At 38.5% G+C, this 14,177-nt stretch overlaps 1 long non-coding RNA gene across 1 annotated transcript in view; it reads left to right on the forward strand.

Annotated features, from left to right (window-relative positions):
- LOC311300499 overlaps positions 1-14,177 on the forward strand; it is a 65,512-nt gene that overhangs the window by 16,713 nt on the left and 34,622 nt on the right. The window lies entirely within an intron of this gene.

Below are 14,177 nucleotides of genomic sequence, written 5' to 3' on the forward strand. Positions count from 1 at the left end.
TCCTTACAATTACAATAGGGTTTCAGCATTTCATGCTTGAACCCCTAATAAGAATGAAGGCTTTTTGCCAGTTATAGCGCCACCTATGGTCCGATCTCCATGAAACTCTGCATGCTTCCTCACCATGTTCGGACACATATGCTCATCAATTTTGGTGAAGTTCTGAGTTTTCATTTGGGATTTATAGGCTTTTTAGTGTATTTTGCCACGCCCCTTTTCTAAATGACCCTGTTACAGCCACCCACATGCCAAAGTTCAACTTTTTTTCGATAATTATTGATCTAGAGAGTCCAGAGAATTGTCCTAGACTGGTTTGGTTCCGATCGGGCGAAAAACCAGGGACTAGTTCGCAAAAGTAGGTTTTGGACAAAATGCGACATAGCAGAAATTTTTCCCTGCCTACATCCAAATCGGAGATAGCCATTTTGTCCGCCTTGAGCCAAGGATTCCAACGATATAAGACACTTGATCCTGGGACAAGCGGTCTAAGAGTTATGAGCGATTTTGAACTTTTGGTTGCTGTAGCGCCACCTATGGGCCAATCGGGGTCATACTCTGATAGGTTGTCCCCAAATTGAGGCCTACCATCTGGCCAGGTTTCAAGTCTCTAGGCCTTACGGTTTGTCCTGCACGATGCGTTTTACGAATCCTTACAATTACAATAGGGTTTCAGCATTTCATGCTTGAACCCCTAATAAGAATGAAGGCTTTTTGCCAGTTATAGCGCCACCTATGGTCCGATCTCCATGAAACTCTGCATGCTTCCTCACCATGTTCGGACACATATGCTCATCAATTTTGGTGAAGTTCTGAGTTTTCATTTGGGATTTATAGGCTTTTTAGTGTATTTTGCCACGCCCCTTTTCTAAATGACCCTGTTACAGCCACCCACATGCCAAAGTTCAACTTTTTTTCGATAATTATTGATCTAGAGAGTCCAGAGAATTGTCCTAGACTGGTTTGGTTCCGATCGGGCGAAAAACCAGGGACTAGTTCGCAAAAGTAGGTTTTGGACAAAATGCGACATAGCAGAAATTTTTCCCTGCCTACATCCAAATCGGAGATAGCCATTTTGTCCGCCTTGAGCCAAGGATTCCAACGATATAAGACACTTGATCCTGGGACAAGCGGTCTAAGAGTTATGAGCGATTTTGAACTTTTGGTTGCTGTAGCGCCACCTATGGGCCAATCGGGGTCATACTCTGATAGGTTGTCCCCAAATTGAGGCCTACCATCTGGCCAGGTTTCAAGTCTCTAGGCCTTACGGTTTGTCCTGCACGATGCGTTTTACGAATCCTTACAATTACAATAGGGTTTCAGCATTTCATGCTTGAACCCCTAATAAGAATGAAGGCTTTTTGCCAGTTATAGCGCCACCTATGGTCCGATCTCCATGAAACTCTGCATGCTTCCTCACCATGTTCGGACACATATGCTCATCAATTTTGGTGAAGTTCTGAGTTTTCATTTGGGATTTATAGGCTTTTTAGTGTATTTTGCCACGCCCCTTTTCTAAATGACCCTGTTACAGCCACCCACATGCCAAAGTTCAACTTTTTTTCGATAATTATTGATCTAGAGAGTCCAGAGAATTGTCCTAGACTGGTTTGGTTCCGATCGGGCGAAAAACCAGGGACTAGTTCGCAAAAGTAGGTTTTGGACAAAATGCGACATAGCAGAAATTTTTCCCTGCCTACATCCAAATCGGAGATAGCCATTTTGTCCGCCTTGAGCCAAGGATTCCAACGATATAAGACACTTGATCCTGGGACAAGCGGTCTAAGAGTTATGAGCGATTTTGAACTTTTGGTTGCTGTAGCGCCACCTATGGGCCAATCGGGGTCATACTCTGATAGGTTGTCCCCAAATTGAGGCCTACCATCTGGCCAGGTTTCAAGTCTCTAGGCCTTACGGTTTGTCCTGCACGATGCGTTTTACGAATCCTTACAATTACAATAGGGTTTCAGCATTTCATGCTTGAACCCCTAATTAAAGCTGCAAGCAGCATTTATCGGGGTTCAAGCATTTAAGGCCTTTAAGCACATAAGCATTTAAGACATTAAGTTTTATTTGGAAAGCTTTTAACCACTGAAATAATAGATGGAAAAGACCATTTACAGCCAAAACAGGCAATTTACCATAGGAAATATATGGTTTTCAAAGCTTTTTAACAGTTATAGCGCCACCTATCGTCCGATCTTCATGAAATTTTACATGCTTGTTTAGAATGTTATGGCACATATGCTCACCAATTTTCGTGAAGTTCTGAGTTTTCGTTTAGGATTTATAAGCTTTTGAGTGCATTTTGCCACGCCCATTTTCTTTATGACCCAATATACCCATGCGAAAAATGCTAAAGTTCAACTTTTTTTTGATAATTATTTATCTAGAGAGTCCATAGAATTGTCCTAGACTTGTTTGGTTCCGATCGGGCGAAAAACCTAGGACTAGTTCGCAAAAGTAGGTTTTTAACATAATTACGAATATTTAATGAACGGTTTGATTGACAGCAATAGTTCTTGAGGCAAAGTTGTTCGTCATGAGCAGATCTATCAAATGATATGCATTTTGTGACAATAAGTGTAACACCACGTGATTACAGAGCCATTAAACTCGTTAGCGCCAACTAGTGGCCGATTTCTTTCAAAATTCTTACAGACCTCTAGGGGCTTGAGTCGAACATGCCCACTGAGTTTCGTTCTGATTGGCCTCCGTTAACCTTGTCTAATAGGTGCTCAAACTTCATTGGCCGATGGCGGCCATGTTTTTCGAGATACACCAATGTCCTCATAGACATACATGGCACCTTGGACCAAGACACTGCATACCAATTTTCAAGTCAATCGGACAAACGGTCAGGTGGTTATAGCCTGTTTTATGTTTTTTTAATGTTATAGCGCCACCATGTGGCTAATCACCGCGATTTCTTTACTGTGACCTTAGATTGACCTCTCTCACATGTGTACCAAGTTTGGTGAAGATAACTCATTTACTTCTGGAGTTATAGCCATTTTAGTAAAACTAGCTCCGCCTCCTTCGAACGTTTTGGCGCCCATTAGCGACCGTGAATCGAAATTTAAACTTTTTTTTAATAATTATTTATATTCAGAGACCAGAGAACATTTCTGCACTGGTTTGGTTCCGATCGGACAAAAAACCTAGGACTAGTTCGCAAAAGTAGGTTTTGGACAAAATCCAAAATGGCGGAAAATTTGCATACCGGAAAGGAAATCCTTGAGGCCTTTTTTGTTCGGCTTGAGCCAAGGATTCCAATGATATAAGACACTTGAGTCTGTGACAAAGGGTTGGTGAGATTTAAGCAAAAATATGCCATTTTTTTGGTTTTTGCACTGTAGCGCCACCTATTGGCCAATCTGGCTCATATTTTGATAACCTCTCCTCGATTTTTGTACTACCATCTGGCAAAGTTTCAAGTCTCTAGCACTTACGGTTTGGGCTGTACGATGCGTTTTAGGGGAAAATAATAATAATAATTAAAGCTGCAAGCAGCATTTAGCGGGGTTCAAGCATTTAGGGTCTTTAAGCACATAAGGCAGTTTAGTGAGTTGTCTGAGTTTTCGTTTAGGATTTACAGGCTTTTGAGTGTTTTTTTGCCATACACATTTTCTAAATGATCCTATTATGGCTACCCAATGGGTAAAGTTTAAGTTTTTTATATAATTATTGATCTAGAGCTTCCAGAGAATTGTACTGCACTGGTATATTTCCGATCGGGTGAAAAACATAGGACTAGTTTGCAAAAGTAGGTTTTTAACATAATCGCAAGTATTTAATGAACAAATTAATTGACAGCAGTAGTTTTTGAGGCAAAGTTGTTCAGTATGAGGAGATCTATCAAATGACACGCATCACGTGATTACAGAGCAGTAAAACCTGTTAGCGCCAACTAGTGGCTGATTTCTTTCAAAATTCTTACAGACCTCTAGGGCCACGAGTCGAACATGCCCACCGAGTTTCGTTCCAATCGGCCTTCGTTAACCTTGTCTAAGAGGTGCACAAACTTTATTGGCCGATGGCGGCATAGACATACATGGCACCTTGGACCAAGACACTGCATACCAATTTTAAAGTCAATCGAACTAATGGTCAGGTGGTTATAGCCCTTTTCATGTTTTTGTGATGTTATGGCCTGATCTCCATTTTAAATAATTATTTTAAAGGTGCTGTAGAATGCATTGATATATTTTAAATTGTTCTCTGATATCTCTGAAACAGAAATGTCTTCAACAGTCAAGTAGTGGATAAAATCACTAATGTTACTTTCTGCTTGCGGTAGGGGTTGTAATGGAAATATAACATTAGTTGGAACTGCCCCCTTCTTGAGTATCAAACGATGAGCGAAACCTGCTTGATATTGTCCCAGGTTAGAAAAACTGTCTGGGGTAAAATGGGCAGAGCAAACTAACAGCTTTGAATTAAAATGGTGAGGTATCCTGTTGTAAACATCAACCATGCCTGTTGACAGTTCTCTTTTGTGGGAAGGGAATGAAAAGTTCTCAAATCCGCAGCACAGCCTCAGACATAACATTTATATCCATGATCTGCCATTTTCACTATTGTCCTTGCTTGCTTCTTCACAACACCTGCAGATCTTCTGATGATTCGGCTGTGCAGGTCCACATTAACACTGCCTGGCCTAGAACATGGACTGGAAAATGCAAATTTGGGGGGTATAAATATTAATGATCCTGACTCCAACGTCACAGTCGGTGTTATGGTGGGATTCACTCATTTTTCAGCGGTCTTTTGCAAACAGGAGATTTACACATGAAGGAGGAAACAATGGTGTTTGAGGCTCACGGTATGTCAGTTCCATGTCCAGAACTCTTATCATTCAACTATGCCAAGATAAATACAGTTTTCAATTGTATGGCACCTTTAAAATAGATGATTAGTAATATAATGCTTACTTGGAGTCTGAAATGGCTTTAACAAAAGAAGAAAAATATTCTTAGATTTCTGTTCATTCTAATCATGTACAAATAAAGTAGCACAGTAAGATTACATTTATTTGAATGCATTAGTGAGTGTGTGATTGTGCTGTGTGTGCAGCGTGTCAATACTAAAAGTGAAGGTGTAGTTGATATCTTTGGTGATAATATCTGTAGTAATCATAAAAAAACAATTAAGAAATAAAGAATTAAAATTACAAATAATATTCTATTAAGATATGAGTTACAATAACATGATTTGCAATAGTAATTATATCAATAATATATGCACAATACACACAGATTAGACTATCAGGTCTGTGTTTTACAAAAACATTAGTATTGCAGCCAATGTGAGTCTGTGGGATTTATAAACAGACAAAATATGATTTGAAATGTTATTTTAATGATTTTATTAAGTTTAAAAAATATTTCAAATGGAAAAAAAATGAAAAATAATAATTTTAGTGAGCAGAATGAACCAATGAGTGTTCTTCTTCTGGTGGTTAAAATGTAAATGAAAACAATAATACTTAAACAATAATACTTAATACATGCTTGAACACACACATGCACACACATTTTTTTGTAGATGTAGATATTTAAAATAAAAGATAGGTAACAAAATGATAATTGCAAATCTCCTCTGTATAACACCATTTTCAGATTTCAAATTAATCACTGAGAGGCAGAATTGTTCAAACTGAGAGCTCAGTAAAAATGAAGTGATAAACTTTGACAAAACATGACTGTGTTATAATAGGTGATTTTCATGCAAGTAATTTGATATAGTCCAAAAACTAATGCAAAAGCACAGATGAAAATATTTTATTAAGTAGAATGTCCTGCAGAGGGCAGTAGAAGACCACTAATTGACTCTCTTTTTTATCCACCAGTAAAACAAAGCAGTTTCTCCATGTTCTTTCCATTAAGCATGCTTACACACACAGACACACACACAAACACACACACACACACACACACACACACACACACACACACACACAAAGACAAATATGTTTTCAATGTTTTTAGGATGTGATATTGTGAAAATATCTTCATCTCCTCATCTTGAACAACTTTGCCTCAAGAATCACTAATGTCAATCAAACCGTTCATAATCATAATAAAAAAATAAAATATATACAAATATCATAATAAAAAAAAAAACATCATAATAAAAAAGATTGCTTCTTAAAGCATTTGTTTATTTCCCAATACTGAAGCGAATTAAAAGATCATGCGTAATCCTGCTGCTCCCTCTAGTGGACAACAGTGGTATTATAGCTTACATTTTACAGTTGAAGTGTTTGAATGAATGAATGGGAATTTGTTTTTTTACTTATATCTCAGAAACCAAAAGGCGAAAAATTCTGAAACTCAGAGCATAGATAGTGCTTGAGGAGCCCTGTTGAATGAGACCATCAAGGTGTTTTTGGGCGATTGGGGCTGGGAGTTATGACTGTTATAAGGCATATCTGTTCGGGCTATTATCTCTGGAATGCCCAGGGCAAATAACACCATATTTGAATCGAAGCTAGCCAAGGACGCGCCCTTTCCAACAAGCTCTCACACAATGTTCGGGGTGGTCTGGGTCGGGAGTAATGGCCGTTCAAAATCGGGGGTCCCGCGGATTCGCGACGCGCGGGGGGCGCGCTCCCGAGGCCCGCGACGACACGTTTCGATCAAGAGCCCGGAGAGGTCCTCACCATCAAAATTTGAGCGCGCAACGACTTTCCGTTTTCGAGTTATGAATGAATTTGTATTCGGGGGCGTGGCTTTAATGCCGTTACTTTCGTTTCATTTCATTCATTTACTTTCGTCCATTTCCATATCTCAGTGTAACACAATTGTCAATAGTAATACTCAATAGATGAGTTTTGACAAAATGTGATTGTAAATGTTAAAATAATGATTTTATAAAGTCTAAATATGAATTTTATAACAATATTAGGGAGTAGTATGATGAAATGACAGCAGGGGGCAGTAAAATACCACTTATTGGCTTAATATGTCATTATATTCATATAAAATCACCTTTTGAAGAAGTTAAACTTTTTTTCTGATAATTATTGATCTAGAGAGTTCAGAGAATTGTGCTGCACTGGTTTTGAACATTATGATATGAACATTATATGATGATAGAAGACACCATTTACAGCAAATACAGGCAATTTACCATAGGAAATATATGGTTTTAAAGCGTTTTAACAGTTATAGCGCCAACTATGGTCCGATCTCCATAAAATTTCCCATGCTTCTTTAGCAGGTTATGACACATATGCTCATCAATTTTTGTGAAGTTCTGAGTTTTCGTTTAGGATTTATAGGCTTTTGAGTGCATTTTACCACGCCCCTTTTCTAAATGACCCTATTACAGCCATACTCATGCAAAAGTTAAACTTTTTTTTGATAATTATTGATCTAGAGAGTCCAGAGAATTGTCCTAGACTGGTGTGGTTCCGATCGGGCGAAAAACCAGGGACTAGTTCGCAAAAGTAGGTTTTTAACATATTCATGAATATTTAATGAACGGTTTGATTGACAGCAATGGTTCTAGAGGCAAAGTTGTTCAGGATGAGCAGATCTATCAAATGATATGCATTTTGTGACGATAAGTGTAACACCACGTGATTACAGAGCCATAAAACTCGTTAGCGCCAACTAGTGGCCGATTTCTTTCAAAATTCTTACAGACCTTTAGGGCCATGAGTCGAACATGCTCATCGAGTTTCGTTCCGATCGGCCTCCGTTAACCTTGTCTAATAGGTGCTCAAACTTCATTGGCCGATGGCGGCCATGTTTTTTGAGATACGCCAATGTCCTCATACACATACATGGCACCTTGGACCAAGACACTGCATACCAATTTTCAAGTCAATCGGACTAACGGTCAGGTGGTTATAGCCTGTTTTATGTTTTTTTCAATTTATAGCGCCACCATGAGGCCAATCGTCGCGATTTTTTTACTGTCACCCCAGATTAAACTCATACACATGTGTACCAAGTTTGGTGAAGATACCTCATTTACATCGGGAGTTATAGCCATTTTAGTAAAATAGGCCCCTCCCACAACGTACGTTTTTGCGCCCCTTAGCGACCGTGAATCGAAATTTCCACTTTTTTTCGATAATTATTGATATTCAGTCTCCAGAGAACATTTCTGCACTAGTTTGGTTCCAATCGGGCAAAAAACCAGGGACTAGTTCGCAAAAGTAGGTTTTTGACAAAATTCAAAATGGCGGAAAATCTATCATGGCGGAAATGAAATCGGAGATATACGTTTTGTTCGTCAGGCGTCTAGCTTTCCAATGATATAAGACACTTGAGTCTACGACATACGGTCTAGGAGTTATGAGCAGTTTCGCGCTTTTTGTTGTTATAGCGCCACCTATGGGCCAATCGGGGTCATAATCTCTGAACCTTTCCTCGATTTTTGTACTACCATCTGTCAAAGTTTCAAAGTTCCAGCTCTTACGGTTTGGGCTGCACGATGCGTTTTACGGCGGAATAATAATAATAATAATAATTAAAGCTGCAAGCAGCATTTATCGGGGTTCAAGCATTTAAGGCCTTTAAGGCCTTTAAACACAAAAGCATCAAAAGTTATTATGTTTTATTTAGCAAGCATTTAACCACTGACATAATAGATGGAAAACACCATTTACAGCTAATACAGGCAATGTACCATAGGAAATATATGGTTTTAAAGCTTTTTAACAGTTATAGCGCCACCTTTGGTCCGATCTCCATAAAATTTGGCATGCTTGTTAATGATGTTATGTCACATATGCTCACCAATTTTTGTGAAGTTCTGAGTTTTCATTTAGGATTCATAGGCTTTTTAGTGTATCTTGCCACACCCATTTTATAAATGACCCTATTACAGCCATCCAAATGCAAAAGTTCAACTTTTTTTTAATAATTATTGATCTAGAGAGTCCAGAGAATTGTCCTAGACTGGTCTGGTTCCGATCGGGCAAAAAACCTAGGACTAGTTCGCAAAAGTAGGTTTTTAACATATTCGCGAATATTAAATGAACGGTTTGATTGACAGCAGTGGTCCTTGAGGCAAAGTTGTTCAACATGAGGAGATCTATCAAATGATATGCATTTTGTGACGAAATTTGTTACACCACATGATTACAGAGCCTTAAAACTTGTTAGCGCCAACTAGTGGCCGATTTCTTTCAAAATTCTTACAGACCTCTAGGGGCTTGAGCCGAACATGCCCACCGAGTTTCGTTCCGATCGGACTTCGTTAACCTTGTTTAATAGGTGCTCAAACCTCATTGGCCAATGGCGGCCATGTTTTTCGACATACGCCAACATCCTTTTAGACATACATGGCCCCTTGGGCCAAGACACTGCATACCAAATTTCAAGTCATTCGGAAAAACGGTCAGGTGTCTATGCGTTTTTTTTGTTTTATAGCGCCACCATGTGGCCAATCGATGCAATTTTTTTACCGTGACCTCAGATTGACCTCCTACACATGTGTACCAAGTGTGGTGAAGTTTACAAAATTACTTCTTGAGTTATAGCCATTTTAGTAAAATAGGCTCCTCCCACAACGTTAATTTTGCACCCCCTAGCGACCGTGAATTGAAATTTCAACTTTTTTTCGATAATTATTGATCTTCAGACTCCAGAGAACAATTCTGCACTGGTTTGGTTCCGATCGAGCAAAAAACCAGGGACTAGTTCGCAAAAGTAGGTTTTCGACAAAATTCAAAATGGCGGAAAATCTATCATGACGGAAATGAAATCGGAGATATACGTTTTGTTCGTCAGACGTCCAGCTTTCCAATGATATAAGACACTTGTGTCTACGACATATGGTCTAGGAGTTATGACCACTTTCGCGCTTTTGGTCGCTATAGCGCCACCTATGGGCCAATCGGCGTCATAATTTGATAACCTCTCCTCGATTTTTGTACTACCATATGCCAAAGTTTCAAAGCTCTAGCTCTTACGGTTTGGGCTGCACGATGCGTTTTACGGCAGAAGAATAATAATAATAATAATAATTAAAGCTGCAAGCAGCATTTATCGGGGTTCAAGCAGTTAAGGCCTTTAAGGCATTTAAGCACAAAAGCATCAAAAGTTATTAAGATTTATTTAGCAAGCATGTAACCACTGACATAATAGATGGAAAAGACCATTTACAGCCAATACAGGCAATTTGCCATGGGATATATATGGTTTTAAAGCTTTTTAACAGTTATAGCGCCACCTATGGTCCGATCTCCATAAAATTGTTTACTGTGACCTCAAATTGAACCCATACACATGTGTACTGAGTTTGGTGAAGATATCTCATTTACTTCTTGAGTTATAGCCATTTGAGTAAAATAGGCTCCTCCCACAACGATTTGCCACATTCTAGAATTATTTAATATGATTCTAGCATGATTTACTATCATATACCATGTTCCAGAATGATTTATTAGGATTCTAGCATGATTTACCTTGATACACCTCATTTCAGTATTATTTACTATGATTTACAATGTTTCTAGCATGATTAACCACATTACTAGCAATTATGTGAAGTGTCAGTGCAAATGAGGTGATGAACACTGACAAAATATTATTGTGTTATAATAGTTAGTTATATACGTGATTTTTTGTGTGTGTCCAAGTATGAATGCAAAAGCACATGTAAAATATTTCATTATTAAGTAGAATGGGCAGCAGAGGGCACTAGAAGACCACTTATTGGCTCACTTTCACTTTAAACCAGTTTTCTGCACTAAAGCAAACCAGTTTTTCCATGTTAACTCAATGCATGCTTACACACACACACACACACACACACACACACACACACACACACACACACACACACACACACACACACACACATACACACACAGCATAGTTAACCATGATTTACCATGATATACCACGTTCTAGTATTATTTACCAGGAGATAAACGACAATCTAGTATTATTTACTTTGATTTACCAAGTTTCTAGCCTGATTTATCACATTACTAGCAATTATTTGAAGTGTCAGTGCAAATAAAGTGATTAACACTGACAAAATATGATTGTGTTATAATAGTTATTGCTATATAAGTGATTTTTAGTGTGTATTCAAGTATAAATGCAAGCACATGTGGAAAAATTTAATTAATAAGTAGAATGGCCAGCAGAGGGCAGTAGAAGACCACTTATTGGCTCACTTTCACTTTAAACCTCATGATTTTGACCAGTTTTCTGCACTAAAGCAAACCAGTGTTTCCATGTTAACTCAATAATGCATACTTGCTACATATGCTACACACAATAATGCCACACACACACACACACACACACACACACACACACACACACACACACACACACACACAAATGTTTCAGTGATATTGGTGTCACATTCACCTTCATCACATTCACCTTCTGTCTTCATCACATTCACCATCTGTCGTCATCACCTGCACCTGCTCCTCATCACCCTCCTCATCATCACCTGCTCCTCATCATCATAACCGTCACCTGTTGTCCTTGTCTTGATCTGTGTATTTAAGTTCCCCTCTCATCCATTATCATTGTCGGTTATTGTTTGTGCACTAGCACTCTGTTATGTTTGTTTTCATGTTGGAAAATAAAACCTTTGTTATATTTGTACCACACACACACACACACACACACACACACACACACACACACACACACACACACACACACACACACACACACACACACACACACACACACACACCATCATTTATCATGATTTACCATGGCTGATACCAATACCAATATGAGAAAATGACTATTTTAAACAGCAGGGGGCAGTAAAATACCACTTATTGGCTTAACATGCCATTAATTCATATCATTTTCACCTTTTTAACTGTTATAGAGGCAAATTTTGTCCGATCTGTCTGAAAATTTTCATGCTTGTTCAGGGTGATATTTCACACGTTCTGACTTGTTTTTAAGAAGGTCTGAGCATTGATTTAAGAGATATAGGCTTTCGGGGACACTTGGTAAAGGCCAGATTTTGAAGTGAACCTATTATAGCTATCCAAATGAAGTAGTTCAACTTTTTCTGACAATTATTGATCTAGTGAGTCCAGAGAATTGTATTGCACTAGTTTTGAACATTATGATATGAAAAGTATATGATCAGAGATGGAAAAGACCATTTACAGCCAATACAGGCAGTTTACCATAGGAAATATATGATTTTAAAGCTTTTTAACAGTTATAGCGCCACCTATCGTCCGATCGCCATAGAATTTTTCATGCTTGTTAATGATGTTATGTCACATATGCTGACCAATTTTTGTGAAGTTCTGAGTTTTTATTTAGGATTTATAGGCTTTTTAATGTATTTTGACACGCCCATTTTATAAATTACCCTATTACAGCCATCCAAATGCAAAAGTTCAACTTTTTCTTGATAATTATTGATCTAGAGAGTCCAGAGAATTGTCCTAGACTGGTCTGGTTCCGATCGGGCAAAAAACCTAGGACTAGTTCGCAAAAGTAGGTTTTTAACATATTAATAAATAATTAATGAACAGTTTGATTGACAGCAATGGTTCTTGAGGCAAAGTTGTTCAGGATGAGGAGATCTATCAAATGATATGCATATTGTGTGGATATTTGTAACACCACGTGATTACAGAGCCGTAAAACTCGTTAGCGCCAACTAGTGGCCGATTTCTTTCAAAATTCTTACAGACCTTTAGGGCCATGAGCCGAACATGCCCATTGAGTTTCGTTTCGATCGGCCTCCGTTAACCTTGTCTAATAGGTGCTCAAACTTCGTTGGCCGATGGCGGCCATGTTTTTTGAGATACGCCAATGTCCTCATACACATACATGGCACCTTGGACCAAGACACTGCATACCAATTTTCAAGTCAATCGGACTAACGGTCAGGTGGTTATAGCCTGTTTTATGTTTTTTTCATTTTATAGCGCCACCATGAGGCCAATCGTCGCGATTTTTTTACTGTGACCCCAGAGTAAGCTCATACACATGTGTACCAAGTTTGGTGAAGATACCTCATTTACATCGGGAGTTATAGCCATTTTAGTAAAATAGGCCCCTCCCACAACGTACGTTTTGGCGCCCCTTAGCGACCGTGAATCGAAATTTCCACTTTTTTTCGATAATTATTGATATTCAGTCTCCAGAGAACATTTCTGCACTAGTTTGGTTCCAATCGGGCAAAAAACCAGGGACTAGTTTGCAAAAGTAGATTTTTGACAAAATTCAAAATGGCGGAAAATCTATCATGGCGGAAATGAAATCGGAGATATACGTTTTGTTCGTCAGGTGTCCAGCTTTCCAATGATATAAGACACTTGAGTCTACGACATACGGTCTAGGAGTTATGAGCAGTTTCGCGCTTTTGGTTGTTATAGCGCCACCTATGGGCCAATCGGGGTCATAATCTCTGAACCTTTCCTCGATTTTTGTACTACCATCTGTCAAAGTTTCAAAGTTCCAGCTCTTACGGTTTGGGCTGCACGATGCGTTTTACGGCGGAATAATAATAATAATAATAATAAAAATCAGCACAATTACAATAGGGTTTCAGCACTTCGTGCTTGAACCCCTAATTAAAGCTGCAAGCAGCATTTATCGGGGTTCAAGCATTTAAGGCCTTTAAGCACATAAGCATTTAAGACATTAAGTTTTATTTGGAAAGCTTTTAACCACTGAAATAATAGATGGAAAAGACCATTTACAGCCAAAACAGGCAATTTACCATAGGAAATATATGGTTTTCAAAGCTTTTTAACAGTTATAGCGCCACCTATAGTCCGATCTTCATGAAATTTTACATGCTTGTTTAGAATGTTATGGCACATATGCTCACCAATTTTCGTGAAGTTCTGAGTTTTCGTTTAGGATTTATAAGCTTTTGAGTGCATTTTGCCACGCCCATTTTCTTTATGACCCAATATACCCATGCGAAAAATGCTAAAGTTCAACTTTTTTTTGATAATTATTTATCTAGAGAGTCCATAGAATTGTCCTAGACTTGTTTGGTTCCGATCGGGCGAAAAACCTAGGACTAGTTCGCAAAAGTAGGTTTTTAACATAATTACGAATATTTAATGAACGGTTTGATTGACAGCAATAGTTCTTGAGGCAAAGTTGTTCGTCATGAGCAGATCTATCAAATGATATGCATTTTGTGACAATAAGTGTAACACCACGTGATTACAGAGCCATTAAACTCGTTAGCGCCAA

The sequence above is a fragment of the Rutilus rutilus genome (genome assembly GCF_951802725.1).
Source record: "Rutilus rutilus genome assembly, chromosome: 12".
Classification (NCBI taxonomy): domain Eukaryota; kingdom Metazoa; phylum Chordata; class Actinopteri; order Cypriniformes; family Leuciscidae; genus Rutilus; species Rutilus rutilus.